At 41.9% G+C, this 22433-nt stretch overlaps 1 long non-coding RNA gene across 1 annotated transcript; it reads right to left on the bottom strand.

Annotated features, from left to right (window-relative positions):
• Positions 1-4896: 4896 nt before the first annotated feature.
• LOC308611251 lies at positions 4897-7245 on the bottom strand. Its single transcript, XR_014014808.1, has 3 exons — positions 7183-7245; positions 6690-6714; positions 4897-4959 (listed from the first exon to the last, which is right to left on the bottom strand). It is a non-coding gene; the product is annotated as an uncharacterized lncRNA (long non-coding RNA).
• Positions 7246-22433: the final 15188 nt, after the last annotated feature.

Raw genomic sequence — 22433 nt, 5'->3', positions numbered from 1 at the left:
TTATAGGACATTCCATCCAAAAACAACAGAATACACATTTTTCTCAAGTGCTCATGGAACATTCTCCAGGATAGATCATATCTTGGGTCACAAATCAAGCCTTGGTAAATTTAAGAAAATTGAAATTGTATCAAGTATCTTTTCCGAACACAATGCTATGAGACTAGACATCAATTACAGGAAAAGATCTGTAAAAAATACAAACACATGGAGGCTAAACAATACACTACTCAATAACGAAGTGATCACTGAAGAAATCAAAGAGGAAATTAAAAAATACCTAGAAACAAATGACAACGGAGACACGACGACCCAAAACCTATGGGACGCAGCAAAAGCAGTTCTAAGGGGGAAGTTTATAGCAATACAATCCCACCTTAAGAAACAGGAAACATCTCGAGTAAACAACCTGACCCTGCACCTAAAGCAATTAGAGAAAGAAGAACAAAAGACCCCCAAAGTTAGCAGAAGGAAAGAAATCATAAAGATCAGATCAGAAATAAATGAAAAAGAAATGAAGGAAACGATAGCAAAGATCAATAAAACTAAAAGCTGGTTCTTTGAGAAGATAAACAAAATTGATAAACCATTAGCCAGACTCATCAAGAAAAAAAGGGAGAAGACTCAAATCAATAGAATTAGAAATGAAAAAGGAGAAGTAACAACTGACACTGCAGAAATACAAAAGATCATGAGAGATTACTACAAGCAACTCTATGCCAATAAAATGGACAACCTGGAAGAAATGGACAAATTCTTAGAAATGCACAACCTGCCAAGACTGAATCAGGAAGAAATAGAAAATATGAACAGACCAATCACAAGCACTGAAATTGAAACTGTGATAAAAAATCTTCCAACAAACAAAAGCCCAGGACCAGATGGCTTCACAGGCGAATTCTATCAAGCATTTCGAGAAGAGCTAACACCTATCCTTCTGAAACTCTTCCAAAATATAGCAGAGGGAGGATCACTCCCAAACTCATTCTACGAGGCCACCATCACCTTGATAGAAAACCAGACAAGGATGTCACAAAGAAAGAAAACTACAGGCCAATATCACTGATGAACATAGATGCAAAAATCCTCAATAAAATACTAGCAAACAGAATCCAACAGCACATTAAAAGGATCATACACCATGATCAAGTGGGGTTTATTCCAGGAATGCAAGGATTCTTCAATATACGCAAACCAATCAATGTGATACACCATATTAACAAATTGAAGGAGAAAAACCATATGATCATCTCAATAGATGCAGAGAAAGCTTTCAACAAAATTCAACACCCATTTATGATAAAAACCCTGCAGAAAGTAGGCATAGAGGGAACTTTCCTCAACATAATAAAGGCCATATATGACAAACCCACAGCCAACATTGTCCTCAATGGTGAAAAACTGAAACCATTTCCACTAAGATCAGGAACAAGACAAGGCTGCCCACTCTCACCACTCTTATTCAACCTAGTTTTGGAAGTTTCAGCCACAGCAATCAGAGAAGAAAAGGAAATAAAAGGAATCCAAATTGGAAAAGAAGAAGTAAAGCTGTCACTATTTGCAGATGACATGATACTGTACATAGAGAATCCTAAAGATGCTACCAGAAAACTACTAGAGCTAATCAATGAATTTTGAAAAGTAGAGGATACAAAATTAATGCACAGAAATGTCTGGCATTCCTGTACAGTAATGATGAAAAATCTGAAAATGAAATCAGGAAAACACTCCCATTTACCATTGCAACAAAAAGAATAAAATATCTAGGAATAAACCTACCTAAGGAGACAAAAGACCTGTATGCAGAAAATTATAAGACACTGATGAAAGAAATTAAAGATGATACAAATAGATGGAGAGATATACCATGCTCCTGGATTGGAAGAATCAATATTGTGAAAATGATTCTACTACCCAAAGCAATCTACCGATTCAATGCAATCCCTATCAAACTACCACTGGCATTTTTCACAGAACTAGAACAAAAAATTTCACAATTTTTTTGGAAAAACAAAAGACCACGAATAGCCAAAGCAATCTTGAGAACGAAAAACGGAGCTGGAGGAATCAGGCTCCCTGACTTCAGACTATACTACAAAGCTACAGTAATCAAGACAGTGTGGTACTGGCACAAAAACAGAAAGATAGATCAATGGAACAGGATAGAAAGCCCAGAGATAAACCCATGCACATATGGTCAACTTATCTTTGATAAAGGAGTCAGGAATGTACAGTGAAGAAAGGACAGCCTCTTCAATAAGTGGTGCTGGGAAAACTGGACAGGGACATGTAAAAGTATGAGATTAGATCATTCCCTAACACCATACACAAAAATAAGCTCAAAATGGATTAAAGACCTAAATGTAAGGCCAGAAACTATCAAACTCTTAGAGGAAAACATAGGCAGAACACTCTACGACATCAATCACAGCAAGATCCTGTTGGACCCACCTCCTAGAGAAATGGAAATAAAAACAAAGATAAACAAATGGGACCTAATGAAACTTCAAAGCTTTTGCACAGCAAAGGAAACCATAAACAAGACCAAAAGACAACCCTCAGAATGGGAGAAGATATTTGCAAATGAAGCAACTGACAAAGGATTAATCTCCAAAATTTATAAACAGCTCATGCAGCTCAATAGCAAAAAAACAAACAACCCAATCCAAAAATGGGCAGAAGACTTAAATAGGCATTTCTCCAAAGAAGATATACAGACTGCCAACAAACACATGAAAGAATGCTCAACATCATTAATCATTAGAGAAATGCAAATCAAAACTACAAAGAGATATCATCTCACACCAGTCAGAATGGCCATCATCAAGAAATCTAGAAACAATAAATGCTGGAAAGGGTGTGGAGAAAAGGGAACAATCTTGCACTGCTGGTGGGAATGTGAATTGGTACAGCCACTATGGAGAACGGTATGGAGGTTCCTTAAAAAACTAGAAATAGAACTACAATATGACCCAGCAATCCCACTACTAGGCATATACTCTGAGAAAACCATAATTCAAAAAGAGACACATACCAAAATGTTCATTGCAGCTGTATTCACAATAGCCCGGAGCTGGAAACAACCTAAGTGTCCATTATCGGATGAATGGATAAAGAAGATGTGGCACATATATACAATGGAATATTACTCAGCCATAAAAAGAAACGAAACTGAGCTATTTGTAATGAGGTGGATAGACCTAGAGACTGTCATACAGAATGAAGTAACTCAGAAAGAAAAAGACAAATACTGTATGCTAACACATATATATGGAATTAAAAAAAATGTAATGAATAACCTAGGGGGAAAACGGGAACAAAGACAGAGACCTACTTCAGAATGGACTTGAGGATAAGGGGAGGAGGAAGGGTAAGCTGTGACAAAGTGAAAGAGAAGCATGGACATATATACACTACCAAATGTAAGGTAGATAGATAGTGGGAACCAGCCGGAGAGCACAGGGACATAAGCTCGGTGCTTTGTGACCGCCTGAGGGGAGGGATGGGGAGGGTGGGAGGGAGGGAGATGCATGAGGGAAGGGATGTGGGAACAGATGTAAATGTATAACTGATTCACTTTGTTATAAAGCAGAAACTAATAAAAAAAATTATCTTTGAGCCGAAAAGGAAAAAAAAGAAGTAATCAATAAAAATTATTAATATACTCTCACAAATAAAAAAAAAAAGAATCCAGCCATAGAGCAACTAAGCCCGTGCACCACAACTACTAAGACTGGGCTCTAGAGCCCGCAAGTCACAACTACTGAGCCCACGTGCCACAACTATTGAAGCCCATGCACCTAGAGCCCGTGCTCTGGAACAACACAAGCCACCGAAATGTGAAGCCCGTGCACAGCAACGAACACCCAACACAGCCAAAAAAAAAAAAAAAAAAAAGAATCCAGTAAACATTTGCCTGGGTGGTGATAGGATATGTTTTCCAGGTTATATGAGGCTCACTTGGTATAAAATCAATGCACACACCGAAAGTGTACAGTTTATTTACTTTTATATCCATACCCATTCATGATGCAGTGGTGATGGGAATATTTTCTAGAAAGTTGGCACCAGTAACAATGATGTTTAGGGGAACATAAATCAAGGGAAACACAACACAAAAAGTTCACATACACACACAGAATCATACCACTCATTTCACATACAGACACACCCAGTCTCATGCATACAAACATACACCACCTAACCGTAATACAGCTTCTTCCTCGGACTATAGCAATTGGTCACATTACTTGTAAATCACTTTCTATCACCAGGACCCCTACTCTCATTCCCAGCGCAAATTTGGAATCAATTTGCCCTCTACACTAAAACCAGCAAGAATGTCCCACTTTCTCATCTTCAAAGTTCTTCCTCCCCAAGTGACTGATTCCAGAATGCATACCGTTTTCACGTTCTGTGAAGGCCACCTGCAATTACAGAAGAGAAAACACTATGAGGATAAGATCACAGTGATGCTCAGGTCTTTTGTTCATTTGCTGACAGTAGAAAACCTCATAAGAAACAGTGGTCCAGGGAACCCAGCAAGGGTTATCAGAGCAAAGCTACTCAGGCTGAAAGGCAAGAACTTTGCTGGGAGGATGGAACTTCCAAGTCCATTTAGGTTGGAAATTACAGAGTTCTTTTCCTACAGGAAAAATCGCTGCAGAAGAGAGAGCTCCGTATTCTACAGGCTGTAATGGATGCTGTCAATTTTAATGTCCTGTGGAATCAGGCACCATGAGTTGGTAATAGACTCTCACTCCACAATCTCCCAACCAAGCGAGTTGTATATATCTGGAAGGAATACCCTCAAATATTCATAACTTAATTCTATTGAAAGAGAAATAAAGCAATATTTCTATCTCAGACCAGAAAAAATCCAGCTTACCTTGGGGATCCACGGAGGCTTTTCTTCTGTCCTATCACGGTGCAGGTCATGAGCCACATCCTCAGGGAGAGCTGGAGGGACACAGAGTAACAATTAGGAAACTGGTAAAGCTGCTCAGGAAATACTCAGGGGCTTTCTTCTCGATGAGGACATGGGGTGGTGTGTATGGATGTGGGAGGTTAGTAAGTGTGGGCTGAGCTGGTGTTGGGCCATCCTCTTTGGCGGATGAAGGAAGGCAAAGGACAAGAGGAAGGAAATGAAAACAGAGCTTTGGCTTTCTAGCTAAGGGGAGCCTCATCAGAAGGGAAGGGTCGATCTAAAAAATGGTAAACACTAAAATGCATGCTCTGTTTCAATGACACAGACCCATGACCCATCCTGCCTCTTTTGAGTTTCTGCTAAATTGCCACTGTCTCTTGATTTTTTCCAGATCACTCTTTCCCCAGCATCCACAATGCCAACTACTGCATTTATCATGTCTTCTGTTGTATGATATTTTATACCTGATTAACAGCAACCTCCATTAAAGGACTGAATTCAGTCCTAGACAAAATATGCTATATTTATTCACGAATCACTTGTCTTAAAATCAAATACACAAGATTTGACAAAACTGAAATCCTACCATTTAGATACCACCACTATCAATCGTATCATATTTTACTCCCAGTCTTTGTTGTCTATAAAATATACGTATGCCCACTGTGACAGGGGTTGTCCATACTCTAGGGAGCTGTTCCATAAGTGGGACACTTCGTTATGAGGAGGGAGCCCAGACTGAGTACAGCCTGTCTCTAACCCAGCTGTGCAGGAGAAGTGTACAGCCTAACAGTCAGGTTCCACTTTGAGTCCTTGGGTGTGGGCTACAGGAATTGACCAATTCTAAGGCTTATGGTAATGTTATCCAATACAATAAAATAGCTCCCTGATTCTTATCTGCTTTTGGCCTTGTTTAAGCAATGACACCAGCACTGACAGATATGACCTGTACTGTATACATGGGGTCTCACACCTCTCAGAATCTGGGAGCTGACCAGGAGAATGCAGGTCCTGAGGTGAATTTCACATGAATGACTGTGCCAAAGTCAACTGATAAGTCCACCCATAGCTGCCCTGGATTCTGTGACCACTAAGGCCACCTGATGGGCAAGGTCTGGACCTTTGGAGATGCTAGGACTTCCAGCCAAGGATACGGATGCAGGGACTCCCTTGCTCCATGACTGAGGATCCCTTGGCTGAGTGGTAAGTGCAGGTCATGGATCCAGAGCACCCACATTGGGACCCACCCCTGGGTTCTCAGTTTGGCTTTTCCACTTAGGAGGTCAAGAGCTGAGAACATTTATCTCTGCACCATCTCCTTCTGAGGAAAAGGAATATTAACCAAATCTGGGCAACAGCTGTGTTGAGGGAAGAACAAGGTAGTGTACAGACAGTGTGCAGTGGTGATGAGGTTTGTTGCCAGGTGAATTGTGCTGTGTAAGAGGGAAATATCTCATGAGGAAACACACACATGATCACGCATGCAGGTTTACAATCACACCACATAGGCTCACACATGGACCCCACCCCAACCCTGATACACACAAACCCACATCATCTAAATGATGCAGTTACTTCCAGGACCATAGAACTTGGGCATGACTCTTTACTGGGAAATCAGTCTCTAGCTCTACACCCCCAGCCCTCATCCCTGTAGGGACCCTGAATCAGGGTGTCTCTCCAAGCAAAGCCAGCAAGAGAGTCCCACCTTCTTCATCATCTAGGTTGTTCCTCAGCACAGGGGTGATCTCTGAATACATACCGTTTTTGTTTGCTGTCCAATCCACCTGTGATTAGAGAAGAGAAAACAGTGTAAGGATCTCAGCATCATGTGCTCTGTGGACACAGGTATTTCATCTCTTCTTTTGTCCTCAGAAAAGCAAATGGGAAACTGTTGTTGAGTCAATGGCCCCAAAAGAAACCAGAGAAGACAGCTGTGGGAAAGGCTCGATCTTTGCCTGGAAGACCTCTCAGGTCCACTTTGAGGAGCAAATACAAAAGTCTATTTCAAGGAGGGAAATTTTCTGCTGAGGAAAGTGTGTCTGACTATACAGTTTCTAAGTGATGTTGCCATTTTTTAAATGGCCTTTTGAATAAGTTATCTGTTGGGAAAGAGCTTCAATCAGCATGCATCCAACCAAGCAAAATTGTATACATCAGCTGTCTTGAACATTGTAGATCTTCAGATCTGAAATCAATTGGAAAAGAAAGAAATGAAGCAAACTTTTAATCTCTGATAAATAAGGGGAGCTTACCCTGGAGGTAGAAGGAGCCTCTTCAACTGCCCTCACATAGGGCAGTTCCTCCAAACGGTCCTCATGGGGCTCTAGGAGGACACAGAGTAAGTGTCAGGACACTGGTGATGCTGCTCAGGAATTACTCAGAGAGCCTCGTTAATGTGGACACAGGGTGGGAGTGTATGGATGCAGGTGGTTACTGAGTGTGGACTGAGGTGCTGTTGGACAAACCTCCCTGGTGGGTGGAGGAAGGCAAAGGGGAGGAACATTTCAGAAATGAGGAAGAGAACCTTTAGCTTTCTAGCTGTAGGGAACCTAATCAATTTGAAAGTGTCAGTCTGAAAAAGCTTGAACACTAACATTGCACTATGTTTCAGTATAGAGTCCCACGGCCCCTCTGCCCATTTGAAAGTCCCTCCAAATCCCCCTTCTTCTTGAAATGTTACAAGACTCTTTCAGCTTCCTTCTAATCAAATATGTTGCTCCTTCATTCATCGTCCATTCTGTTGGATTGTTGACTTATTTTATTGTGATGAAATATACATATTTATGCTTTTCCTAATTTTGAAGTATACAGTTCACTAGCATTTCTAACTTTCACAATGCTGTGTACCCATCAACACAATCTACATCTTAATCTTTTGCATCATTTCAACGTAACCTCTGTACCCATTAAATCATAATCCACCTTACTCCTGCCTCCTGACCTTGGTCATTTCTACTTCCGGTGTCTGTGAGTTTGCCTACACTAGGTACCTCATACAAGTGGAATCATATAATATTTGTCTTTCTGCGCCTGCCTTATTTCACTAACAATAATATAATTTTTATATTATTTGGATCATTCATTTTGTAGAATAAGTCAAACTGTAATTCCTTTTTATGGTTGAAAATTATTCCATTCTGTGTAGATATCACATTTTATTTATCCATTCATCACCTCATGGACTTTGGATTGTTTCTATCTATTGGCTACTAAGAATAATGCTACTATGAACATTAGTGTACGCATTTCTCTATGGCACCATAATGGTGACAAATAATACTGTACATATTTCAAATATCATTGAATATAACAACACAAGGTGTGACTCTTAGGTGAACTATGGACTTTTAATTAGTAAAAATATACTTACATTGTTTCACTAATTGTAACAAATGTACTTCACCTATGCTATATATTATTAATAGCTGAAACTGGAGTGATAGGATACAGGAATTTTCTGTATGGATGTACAACTTTTATGTCAGTATAATCCTGTTCTAAATAATGTCTAATAATTTAAAGAAATCTCAAAACATGGTTTCAGGGAGGGATGTGTTGTTGCTAACGTTCAAAAATCAGCTAATGTCTAAACCATAACTAGAGACCATCTTCCCTCTTAAACATGAACCAAATTTTGAATTTTAAATGTATGTTTACTTCCATGGTTAAAACAGTACCAGCTGGCTTAGTAAGTTTCAATTTGAACACATGGAATAAAAGAAGAATACTGCTTAATATTTCATAGCTATTTCTTAAATATGAGGCACTGAATAAACTAGAATAATTACTCTTGAGAGAACCTAATGAAAAATTTTCCACAGTACCTTCAGCTGGGTCATTTATAGCGTGCACCCTAAAATGTGGCCAGATGCGGATCTTTTTCAGCCAGCCTGGGATTGATATTCTTGACCTCTGATGAGTGTTTCTTCTTCTCGCATTCTGGGAGCAGCATCCTGGGAAATGCATTACAATAGAGACAACTATTGACATCATGCTGGCAGAAGACCATGGGGAAATTACCAATAATTTATTTACAGTTCAATCCTTTGGTCCCTTTCCTCACCAGCTGCCCAGCAGAGCCTCCTGAATCAAAGTTGGACTTAGGAAGATCTTGCAGTTTGCTATGCAGTGAAAACACCCAACAGACAGGTTTTGTGGGCAAATATCTTTATTTAACTGAGAATGTCTAGAAACTCAGCAAACCATTGGGACAATGACTGATGGACTGGATTCAAATCCCGTTTAGAAGAAGCATGTACTTGGGAAAGATATATAGATCCCTCTTTGCCTCAGTTCCCTGTTCTGAGATGTAGGAATGCTAATATGGCCTACTTTTAGCATTATGTCATGGGGCCAAAAATGATTGAATATAGGTAAAATGTTTGAAAAATAAAGGACCGGTGCTTCAAAAAGCTCTATAAGTGTTCAATCCTGAATGATGGCAAGAATAAGCTGGATATTTCATAGCTGTTGAAAGGAGAGGATGGATTTGACGGCAACAAGTAAAGGAGGGATTCAAGTTTACTCTTCAGCTTTTTCATGGGAACAATGCTTTACAGCTCATGGAGAATATCCATGATCATGTCTGACACCTAGCCCTGTTGGGGGTGAAGGGGAGGGCAAAGTGGGGGTTGTAACCCTTATGTTATGGTGGAGGGTGTGGAAATTTAGAGAGAAAAGTGACTGTCCAAGAGTCACAACCACGATGAATGATGGATTATGGACAGGACAGAGAGAGCCAGTGCCTACCCTGAGCTCAATACGTGGGGTAGATCTCTGGGGTTTCTCTTCACCTTATGCAGTGTTCCTTGCCCAGCACACAGAAACACAGCCGGCACAAGTGATGGAAGACAGACTTTCCACAGGAGAAGGACATTTCGTTTCCTTAGCACAGAATCCGATAGTGAATATTAGCCTCAAAGGAGAAAGGTGGAGTGAATTTCCTCCATCTACTCCTGGAGGCTCCTTCTTTCTCGGACTCCTTCAGAAATGGCTGTGGCATGTGGGTACAAGCATGGGCTCCCTGCAAAAGGAAGGAGGCCTGCCTAGCACTAGGTGCTTCAGGTAAGGGGGAAGGACTCATCCCGAGGCTCTAATAGGAAACAGTTAGAAAGAGGGAAGTGGCAGAGAGATGCATCATAACCATTCAGAATGCTATGAGACCTACTAAGAGATGAGATTTCTTATTAAATGAAGTTGTAATTGAACCAGTAGTAGGCATGCTGAAACCCAGTTTTGTTCATTAAGAATCCAGCCATGGAGCAACTAAGTCCGTGCACCACAACTACAAAGCCTGTGCTCTAGAGCCTGCAAGTCACAACTACTGAGCCCAAGTGCCACAACTATTGAAGCCCATGCACATAGAGCCCGTGCTCTGGAACAAGAGAAGCCACCGAAATGAGAAGCCCGCGCACTGCAACGAAGAGCCAACACAGCCAAAAGAAAAAAAATCCAGTAAACATTTGCTTGGGTGGTGATAGGATTTGTTTTCCAGGTTAAATGAGGCTCACTTGGTATAAAATCAATGCACACACTGAAAGTGTACAGTATATTTATTTTTATATCCATACCCATTCATGATGCAGTGGTGATGGGAATATTTTTTAGAAAGTTGGCCCCAGTAACAGTGATGTTTAGGGGAACATAAATCAAGGGAAACACAACACAAAAAGTTCACATACACACACAGAATCATCCCACTCATTTCACATACAGACACACCCAGTCTCATGCACACAAACCTACACCACCTAACCGTAATACAGCTTCTTCCTGGGACTATAGTAATTGGTCACATTACTTGTAAATCTCTTTCTATCACCAGGACCCCTACTCTCATTCCCAGCACAAATTTGGAATCAGTTTGCCCTCTACACGAAAACCAGCAAGAATGTCCCACTTTCTCATCTTCAAAGTTCTTCCTCCCCAAGTGACTGATTCCACAATACATACCGTTTTCACGTTCTGGGAAGGCCACCTGCAAATACAGAAGAGAAAACACTATGAGGATAAGGTCACAGTGATGCTCAGGTCTTTTGTTCATTTGCTGACAGTAGAAAACCTCATAAGAAACAGTGGTCCAGGGAATCCAGCAAGGGTTACCAGAGCAAACCTACTCAGGCAGAAAGGCAAGAACTTTGCTGGGAGGATGGAACTTCCAAGTCCATTTAGGTTGCAAATTACAGAATTCTTTTCCTAGAGGAAAAATCGCTGCAGGAGAGAGAGATCCATACTCTACAGGCTGTAATGGATGCTGTCAATTTTAATGTCCTGTGGAATTAGGAACCATGAGTTGGTAATAGACTCTCACTCCACATTCTCCCAACCAAGGGAGTTGTATATATCTGGAAGGAATACCCTCAAATATTCATAACTTAATTCTATTGAAAGAGAAATAAAGCAATATTTCTATCTCAGACCAGAAAAAATCCAGCTTACCTTGGGGACCCACGGAGGCTTTTCTTCTGTCCTATCATGGTGCAGGTCAACTGCCACATCCTGAGGGAGAGCTGGAGGGACACAGAGTAATTGTCAGGACACTGGTGATGCTGCTCAGGAATTACTCAGTGGCTTTCTTCTCGATGAGGACATGGGGGGTGTCTATGGATGTGGGAGGTTAGTAAGTGTGGGCTGAGCTGGTGTTGGGCCTTCCTCTTTGGGGAAGAAGGAAGGCAAAGGACAAGAGGAAGGAAATGAAAACAGAGCTTTGGCTTCTTAGCTAAGGGGAGCCTAATCAGAAGGGAAGGATCGATCTAAAAAATGGTAAACACTTAAATGAATGCTGTGTTTCAATGACAGAGACCAATGACCCCTCCTGCCTCTTTTGAGCTTCTGCTAAATTGCCACTGTCTCTTGATTTTTCCCAGATCACTCTTTCTCCAGCATCCACAATGCCAGCTACTGCATTTATCATGTCTTCTGTTGTATAATATTTTATACTTGATTAACAGCAACCTCCTTAAAGGACTGAATTCCATCCTAGACAAAATATGCTATTTTATTCACTAATCACTTGTCTTAAAGAAAATCAAATACACACGATTTGACAAAACTGAAGTCCTACCCTTTAGATACAGCCACTATCAATCGTATCATATTTTTCTCCCAGTCTTTGGTTTCTGTATAATGTAAGTATGCCCACTGAGTCAGCGGCTGTCCATACTCTAGGGAGCTGTTCCATAAGTGGGACACTTCGTTATGAAGAAGGAGCCCAGACTGAGCACAGCCTGTCTCTAACCCAGCTGTGCAGGAGAAGTGTACAGTCTAACAGTCAGGTTCCACTTTGAGTCCTTGGGTGTGGGCTACAGGAATTGACCAATGCTAAGGCTTATGGTAATGTTATCCAATACAATAAAATAGCTCCCTGATTCTTATCTGCTTTTGGCCTTGTTTAAGCAAAGACACCAGCACTGACAGATATGACCTGTACTGTATACATGGGGTCTCACACCTCTCAGAATCTGGGAGCTGACCAGGAGAATGCAGGTCCTGAGGTGAATTTCACATTAATGACTGTGCCAAAGTCAACTGATAAGTCCACCCATAGCTGCCCTGGATTCTGTGACCACTAAGGCCACCTCATGGGCAAGGACTGGACCTTTGGAGATGCTAGGACTTCCAGCCAAGGATACGGATGCAGGGACTCCCTTGCTCCATGACTGAGGATCACTTGGCTGAGTGGTAAGTGCAGGTCAGGGATCCAGACCACCCACATTGGGACCCACCACTGGGATCTCAGATTGGGTTTTCCACTCAGGAGGTCCAGGTCTTAGAACATTTATCTCTGCACCATCTCCTTCTGAGGAAAAGAAATATTAACCAAATCTGGGCAACAGCTGTGTTGAAGGAAGAACATGCAACCACGTTCAGAAAACAAGTAAGGGTCCTGTGCCTGAGCTAACCTTAGGTACTTCAAAAAAACTCCGTAAGTCTCTTAGCCCCTTAGAGGGGATGAAAACAATATTTGAGTTATAAGTAACTTGTCCCAATTCCCTTAGTCTGGAATACTGAAACAAAAGTTCTACAGCAGGGGAATCCTCATAAAGACACAGCACCGGCCAGGCTTTACCCCAGCCTTGGAAGAACTGGGAAGGATAAGAGCAAGGCAGGCCTGAGGAAAGGTCAGAGGGTAGGCAGGACTGGGGTGTGGGGAGCAGGGGCAGGGCTGTCTGGACGGAGAAATGTGTTGTAAGGAGAGCAGTGACCCTGCGTCGTGCTGCCCTGAGTCTCTGTCCTGGGCCTGGTCAACTCCAGGAGACCAGGTCAGCAGGGCTGTGAAAGCAAGTGTGTCAAGATGCCCAGCAGCCCCTTCACACAGCCCTCTAGAATTTCTGCCGCCCATTGAGGGTCTCTAGGGGCAGCTGGACGTGGACCCCTCTCAAATGGAAGCATGTCAGCACATCAGCCTTGGGGAAGTGCAGAGGCTGAGATGATCTCAAGGAGACTGAGCACATACAGTGATCCCAGAGCATGTGTTCTGTGACTCATCCATCTCTGGGACTGTCCTTTACAAGAGGAACAAACAGTGAGGACAAAACATGAGGTGAAGCCACAAGTCCTGAAAGTGCAGAGGGAGACAGTTCACTTCTCATCCACCACCTCACCCTTTCTAGAAGAACTTGGTCTCAAGTTTCAAGGGCCCATGAGAGTTTTGACCCACAGGTTCTGTCCATCATAGGTCAATATGCAAAAGAAAACAAAGTCTCCTGTGCACAATACCCTAGATGTGCTAACCAGAAAACAAACTTCCATATTAGGCAGTGACATGCACAAGAAAGAGCAGCTCATGTGCAAAAGATCATTTTTGATGAGCAAATCAAGAAAAGGTGATTATAGAGCACAGTCACGTCTAAGGACACAATTGCTTTCTATTGTATCATTAAAATATGAAAAAAACAAGTCAGAACTCTACACATTTTTTATTCTTCTTTCTGATTTCATATCCACCTTCCTCAGTCCCCAAAGCAGGAGATATAACCGTAAAGTTCCAGGAACCTTCTGCCATTAGATCCTACCTAAGTGTTGCTCCTACCTGTATCCTTTTCCTTATCACGGCCACAAATGCTATCCAGAGTCGATTCTGTAGAAACACGAACATGAATTTACAAGTCTTATGGATACATTTAAAATGTGACTAATGTGACTGAGTAATTGGATATTTTATTTGTTCTATTTTAATACAATGAGTTAATCATTAATTGAATTGAATAAATTATAGCAGGCACATCTAGCTAGTGGCTACCACACTATAATACACATTCCTCTCTCTCTCTCTCTCCATATATATATATATACCCATTCAAGATGGCTGTTTGCTGATGGTTTACCAAAGGAAAACCTCTGCCCCGTGAAGGTACTTAGCCCAAGGGGTAAGAGGGATGCGTCCCCCTGCTGGTTTCCCTGGTAACCGATGAGCCCATCTGCTGTCAACTCCCCCTTTAACTGGTAGCCTGCCTATTCCGCCCAGAGAGAAGCATGCTGCTACTGCTGCTGCTGCGTTCTGCCTGCCATCGGCTATCTACAGTGGGATGTCTCTCCAGCACTACATTGCTTCTGACGTGAAAGATCTCCCATCTATTAAACCATGAATGTCTCTGTCCCTGACTCAAGGCTCTTTTCTTAGCCCTGAGGCTGAGCATGTACAGGGCTTGCAGGTGTGAGAGGTGCAGCCCAACACCTTCTGCACGGTAGTTTGCTGGCTAGATTTGATGATTCATTTGTAGGTGTTTCCTAGGCTCATGCACACTTGCCAGGCACTCATGAGACGTTGGGGACACTGAAACAGTAATGTCAACACCCAGATCCTAGAGGAATTCCCGACAGGTGTTCCACTTGGGGAGAGAGGTAATGAGCATGGCCAAGTGCACCTGTGCTAGACATGATCAGTGAGCAGGTGCAGAAGGGAGGGAGGGACATTCACTCACTTCATGAGGTCATCCTTCTCACTCCTGCCTCTGAAAAATCCAGGGAAGGAAGGGACAAAATGCCCTTAGAAGGTAAATGGCCTGTACACTGAAAACTACAAACCACTGCTGAAAGAATTTAACAAGGAACAAATTATTGAAATAGCATATCATATTCATAGACTGGAGAATTATTATTGTTGACATTTCTACACTACCGAAAGGTAAGTATAAATTCATTGTAATACATATCAAAATCCCAATGTCATTTTCAAAGAAATAGAAAAAAAAAAGATCCTAAAATATATATGGAAACACTAAGGAGTCCAAACAGACAAAACAATCCTGAGAACAAAGAACATAGATGGAGGCTTCTCACTTCCTGTCTTCAAAACACATTACAAAGCCACAGGAATCAAAACTGTATGGTACTGACATAGAAACAGATACATAGGCCTAAAGACCAGAATAAATAAACCCCAAGAAAACTCATAGATACATGGCCAAATGAAATTCACCAAGCTTCTTACACAACAAATAGGGAAAGTATAGTTTTCTCAACAGTCAATAGGATGATAATATAACTTACAGAAAGATTACAAACATATATCAGAAAAGGAGTTAATGTCCAAAACATGTAAGAAAAACACTACAACTCAAATGCAAACTAAGTTAAAAAATTAAAAAGGGTAAATAAATGGGTTAAGAAATATGCAAAGACTTAAATAAGACATTTCCTGAAAAAGACATACAAATGGCTAACAAATATAGGAAAATGTTCTCAACCTCACTAATCATCAGGGCAATGCAAATGAACACCTCACAGCTGTTAGGCTGTGTATTATAAAGAAAAAAATTAACAGTTTAAGGCCAAGATGTGGGGAATTGGAAACTTTGTACACTGCTGGTGGGAAGGTAAAATGGTGCCGCTATTATGAAAAAGAGTATGGGGGTTCCTTATAAAATTATAAACAGAAATATCATATGATTCAGCAATCACAGTTCTGGGTATATAGCCAAAGGAAATTAAATCAGTATCACAATGAGATGAACTTAGGTTCATTGCAGCATTCTCCACAATAGCCTAGATATGCAACGAACTTCACAAAAGAAGCAAGTGTCCTGTGCCTCAGCTAACCTTAGGTACTTCAAAACAACTCCGTAAGTCTCTTAGCCCCTTAGAGAGGATGAAAGCAATATTAGAGTTAAAAGTAATTTGAACCAATTCCCTTAATCTGGAATACTGAAACAAAAGTTCTACAGCAGGGTAAGCCTCATAAACTCACAGCACCTGCCAGGGTTTACCCCAGCCTTGGAAGAACTGGGAAGGATAAGACCAAGGCAGGCCTGAGGAAAGGTCCGAGGGCAGGCAGGACTGGAGTGTGGGGAGCAGGGGCAGGGCTGGCCGGATGGAGCTTGGGTTGTAAGAAGAGCAGTGACCCTGGGTCGTGCTGCCCTGAGTCTCTGTCCTGGGCCTGGTGAATTCCAGGAGACCAGGTTAGCAGGGCTGTGAGAGCCAGTGTGTGAAGCGAGCCCAGCAGCCCCTTCACACAGTCTTCTACAATTCCTACTGGCCATGAAGGGTCTTTAGGGGCAGCTGGACATGGAGCCCTCTCAAATGGAAGCATCTCAGCACATCAGGCTTGGGAGGTGCTGAGGCTGAAATGAGGAGACTGAGCACATGCAGTGATCCCAAAGCATGTGTTCTGTGACTCATCCACCTCTGGGAGCACGCTTTCCATGAGGAATAAACAGTGAGGACAAAAGTAACATGAAGCTACATGTCCTGAAAGTGTAGAGGGAGAGAGTTGAACTCTCATCCACCACCTGACACTCACTATAAGAACTTTTTCTACAGTGTCAAGTGACTATGAGAGTTTTGTTCCCACTAGGATATGGCCATTATACGTGAATGTAAAAAGGAAACCAAAATCCCTGGTGCAAAATACCCTCCAGGTACCAAACAGAAACGAACCTTGCATCTTTGGCAGAGAAAAAGCAATGAAAGAGTAGTCTTGTGAAAAAGAAAATTTGTGAATGGCAAAGCAAGAAAAGATGACTATAAGCACAGTACAGTCAAAGGACATGGACACAATAACTCTATTATATCATTAAAATTTGGAAAGAGCAAATCAGAATTCTTCACATATTTCCCTCTTCTTCCTGATTTCATATTCACCTTCCTTAGTTTCTAAAGAACCGCGTGGAACCAAAGTGTTCTAGGAATTGTCTCCCTTTAGATCCTACCTGAGAGTTGTTCGCTATGTGAATCGTCATCAGCATCACTGCTATATATGCTCTCCATGATCCATTCTGTACAAACACAACATGAGCATAAAATTATTATACAAGTTGACCCACCCATTTCTCCTACTCGACTGGTTGGCTCACAGAGCATCACACTGGTCTTCCCTCCAGGTTCTCAGACCTCCCCTGTGCTCTGTGCAGACAGAGTCCTTCAATAAGATATTGATCACAGTTGAAAATTTCAAATGAGGAGGAGGTACTGAGATAATCACCTTTCGACCCCTTACTTCTATACACCCATTTATAGCTTTCACCGTCAACCTTACCAACCTCAAATTTCAGATGTTATAGACACACTTCATACATGGCTAGTGTGACCAAGCAATTGTGTGTTTTTTGCATTTTTTAATAGAATGAGTTAAGTCTTGTTGGAACTAAATTAATTATAAATAGACACATTTGGTTAGTGGCAACCACACTGGAAAGCTCAGTTCTAAGAAATCCAAAGATGAGAAAGAGGCAACCAGCCACCCTTCCCATGGTTGTTCTTTACTGCATAAAATTTGATGGCCTGATATGATCATTCGTATGGAGGTATATCTCGGGCTCTTGAACACAAGACAGACACTGGGAGAGTCCGTGTGGACACTGAAATAGTACAGTCAACACTCAGATCCAAGAGGAATTCCCAGCCAGGGGCCCACTTGTAGACAGAGGTGAAGGGCATGGCCCACTACACCTGTATTAGACATAATCAGAGAGTAGGTGCAGGGGGAGGGAGGGATTTCAATCTCTCCATGAGTCCATCCTTCTCAATCCTGACTCTAGAAGACCTGAGGAAGGCAGTGAAAAAGACCCCGTAGGAGGTAAATAATTTGTCTACTGAAAACTACAGGACATTGCTGAAAAAAATTAAAGAAGAGACAAGTAATTGGAATGACATACCATATTCATAGACTGGATTATTAAACACTGTTGGCATTTCTATACTACATAAAGTGATGTACACATATATCGCAACAACCCACAAAATTCAATGTCATTATTATAGAAATGGACAGAATCCTAAAATACATATGGAACCTCCCCAAGTAAATAAAACAATATTGAGAGCAAAGAGCAATGATGGAGATTAACACTTCCTGAACTCAAAACACATAACAATGCCACAGTAGTCAACACAGTCTGCTACTGGCATCAAGACAGTGAGATTGACCAATGAAATATAATAGAGAGATCCCAAATAAACGCACATATATATCGCCAACTGATCTTGGCCAAGGTTCTATGATTACCAAGTGAAGAGATGATAGTCTCTTCAACAATCAACAGAATGAAAAGGCAACCTATAGGATGGGAGGAAATATGTGTAAACCTTGTATCTGAATGAGAGACTAATATCCAGAATATATAAGATACTACTACAAGTCAATTTCAGAAAAACAGCAGGCAAATAACTGACTTTAAAAATGGGTAAAAATCTTCACTAGACATTTCTCCGTAAAGACATACAAGTGGTAAATCTACATATGAAAATTTGCTCAACCTCGCTAAGCATCAGGGAAATGGAAATCAAGCCACAAGGAGATATCACTCACACCTGTTAGGATGTGTATTATAAAAAGACAAATAGGGCTTCCCTGGTGGCACAGTGGTTGAGAGTCCGCCTGCCAAGGCAGGGGACACATGTTCATTCCCCAGTCTGGGAGGATCCCACATGCCGCTGAGCGGCTGGGCCCATGTCCCATGGCCGCTGAGCCTGTGCATTTGGAGCCTGTGCTCTGCAACGGAAGAGCCCACAACAATGAGAGACACGTGTACTGCAAAAAAAAAAAAGAAAGAAATTAATGGATGCTGGGAAAGATGTGAAGAAGTGGAACTTCTGTACCCTGTTTTGTACCATGTAATAATGTAAAATGGTGTAGCCATTATGGAAAACAGAATGGAGGTCCCCTAAAAATTATTAAGAGAACTATCATAAAATCCAGCAGTCACTCATTTAGGTTTATATACAAAGGGGATAAAACAAGAATGTCCAAGAGATATCTACAATCTCATGTCCATTGCAGCATTATACACAATACACAACATAGAAAAACCGCCTAGTGTCCATGGCAAGATGAATTAATAAAGAAAATGTGGTGTATACATACAGTGGAATGTCACTCAGTCTTTGAAAAAGAAGGAAATCCTGCCATTTGCAGCAACACGAATAAACTTGGAGGACATTTGTAAGAGTGAAATAAGCCAGTCACAGAAGGTCAAAAACTGAAAGAAAACTCCGAGAAGCAGAGAGTAGAAGGGTGGTTCCAAGAGCTGGCAAGAGGTTGACATGGGAAGTCTGTGTTCAATGGTTAGCATGTGTTATTTCAAAATGGAAAAGTTTTAGACACATGCTGTACAACAAGGTGCATGTAGTCAACAGGACTGCCTGGACATTTCCAAACTTGTTAAGAAGTTGGATTTCATCGTATGAGTATTTTTACAACAATAAAATACACATATGTAAAATAAATACAAAGTGGAAAAAGGGGACAAAAGAAGAAAAATAAGGAAAGGGAGTCAACAGAGGGAAAGAAGAAAGCAGGAAGGGTCTCGAATGTACACAGGTATCAGGAGATAATGGGAGAGAAGCTCCTCGCCCCAGGCTTTAAAGAAGACATCTCTCCAGAGTTCACTCCAGCAAGAGGGGGATGTCCTTTCCCTTCCCCATTGAAACAGAAGTGCCAATAGCATCCTAAGTGTGGCCCAGGCTGTGCTCAGGTGTACACTTTTCCTTGATCTCTAAACCAACCACACCTGACTCCCCATGACTCAGGTGTCCTTAATGTATCTCCTTCCACTTCTCTAAAGCATTTCCCTCTTCAAGTCCAGCCCGAGGCGCCAATCCTGTCCTCACACGTGGGGTCCACTGGGCGGGTCTCTGAGTTCTTAAGAGCCTCCCTGTGAGTAGCAGGCACTGAATCGCACACCAGGGTTCCCCTCAGCACCATCAGCAAACTACGACCTAGGGATTGAGGATTTCTAGAACAACTTTACTCATAGACAGTCTCTTGGTGAAACAAGTGACATTTTACAATCAAGCATTTTCAGTTTTTCCTTTGGTGGGGAAAATATTGACACATATAAGGCAATCATATTCTATTAAAGTATGTATTTCTCAAAGGACTCACTATCGAAAAAAATTTTTTAAGAATAACTTTCCATGTTTTAATTGACTTAATCCCAGACTTCCTTGCAAAAGCCTTCAGAAAATACCAACAACCTACATCATCTGGCAGTTTGCACAGCAACATGAGTGGAGTAACTCTTTTCACACTGCTTGGTTTCTCGGTCCCACCTTGTAAAGCACAACCTCCTGTCTGCCCTCCTGGGAAGGGAGCCAGTGCCCACCCTGAGCTCAATCCCTGGGGTAAATCTCTTGGTTCTGTCTTCACTGTATGCAGTGTTTCTTGCCCAGCACACAGAAACAGGGCCGGCACAAGTGATGGAAGACAGACTTTCCACAGGAGAAGGACATTGCGTTTCCTTAGCACAGAATCTGATAGTGAATCTTAGCCACAAAGGAGAAAGGTGGAGTGAATTTCCTCCATCTACTCCTGGAGGCTCCTTCTTTCTCGGATTCCTCCAGAACTGGGTGTGGCATGTGGGTACAAGCATGCGCTCCTTGCAAAATGAAGGAGGCCAGCATAGCACTAGGTGCTTCAGGTAAGGGGGGAGGACTCATCCCGAGGCTCTAATAGGAAACAGTTAGAATGAGGGAAGTGGCAGAGAGATGTATCATAACCATTCAGAATGCTATGAGACCTCTTAAGAGATGAGATTTTTTATTAAATGAAGTTGTAATTTACCCAGTAGTAGGGATGCTGAAACCCAGTTTTGTTCACGATGAATCCAGCCATGGAGCAACTAAACCCGTGCACCACAACAACAGCCTGTGCTCTAGAGCCTGAATGTCAAAACTACTGAGCACACGTGCCACAACTACTGAAGCCCATGCACCTAGAGCCCGTGGTCTGGAACAACAGTAGCCACCGAAATGAGAAGCCCGTGCAGTGCAACGAAGACCCAACACAGCCAAAAGAAAAAAAAAAGAATCCAGTAAACATTTGCCTGGGTGGTGATAGGATTTGTTTTCCAGGTTAAATGAGGCTCAATTGGTATAAAACCAATGCACACCCTGAAAGTGTACAGTTTATTTACTTTTATATCCATACCCATTCATGATGCAGTGTTGATGGAAATATTTTTTAGAAAGTAGGCACCAGTAACAGTGATGTTTAGGGGAACATAAATCAAGGGAAACACAACACAAAAAGTTCACATACACACACAGAATCATACCATTCATTTCACATACAGACACACCCAGTCTCATGCACACAAACCTACACCACCTAACCGTAATACGGCCTCTTCCTGGGACTATAGTAATTGGTCACATTACTTGTAAATCACTTTCTATCACCAGGGCCCGTACTCTCATTCCCAGCACAAATTTGCAATCAGTTTGCCCTCTACACTAAAACCAGCAAGAATGTCCCACTTTCTCAACTTCAAAGTTCTGCCGCCCCAAGTGACTGATTCCAGAATACATACTGTTTACACGTTCTGTGAAGGCCACCTGCAATTACAGAAGAGAAAACACTATGAGGATAAGATCACAGTGATGCTCAGGTCTTTTGTTCATTTGCTGACAGTAGAAAACCTCATAAGAAACAGTGGTCCAGGGAACCCAGCAAGGGTTATCAGAGCAAACCTACTCAGGCTGAAAGGCAAGAACTTTGCTGGGAGGATGGAACTTCAAAGTTCATTTAGGTTGCAAATTACAGAATTCTTTGCCTAGAGGAAAAATCGCTGCAGGAGAGAGAGCTCCGTACTCTACAGGCTGTAATGGATGCTGTCAATTTTAATGTCCTGTGGAATCAGGCACCAAGAGTTGGTCATAGACTCTCACTCCACATTCTCCCAACCAAGGGAATTGTATGTATCTGGAAGGAATACCCTCAAATATTCATAACTTAAATCTATTGAAAGAGAAATAAAGCAATATTTCTATCTCAGACCAGAAAAAATCCAGCTTAACTTTATGATCCACGGAGGCTTTTCTTCTGTCCTATCACGGTGCAGGTCAACCGCCACATCCTCAGGGAGAGCTGGAGGGACACAGAGTAACTGTCAGGACACTGGTGATGCGGCTCAGAAATTACTCAGGGGCTTTCTTCTCGATGAGGACATGTGGTGGTGTGTATGGATGTGGGAGGTTAGTAAATGTGGGCTAAGCTGGTGTTGGGCCATCCTCTTTGGGGGATGAAGGAAGGTAAAGGACAAGAGGAAGGAAATGAAAACAGAGC

The sequence above is a fragment of the Mesoplodon bidens genome (genome assembly GCF_964165515.1).
Source record: "Mesoplodon bidens genome assembly, contig: HAP1_SCAFFOLD_287, whole genome shotgun sequence".
NCBI classification, from domain to species: domain Eukaryota; kingdom Metazoa; phylum Chordata; class Mammalia; order Artiodactyla; family Ziphiidae; genus Mesoplodon; species Mesoplodon bidens.
The sequence above is the reverse complement of the archived record's forward strand: the minus strand, read 5'-3'. Positions and strand labels throughout refer to the sequence as shown.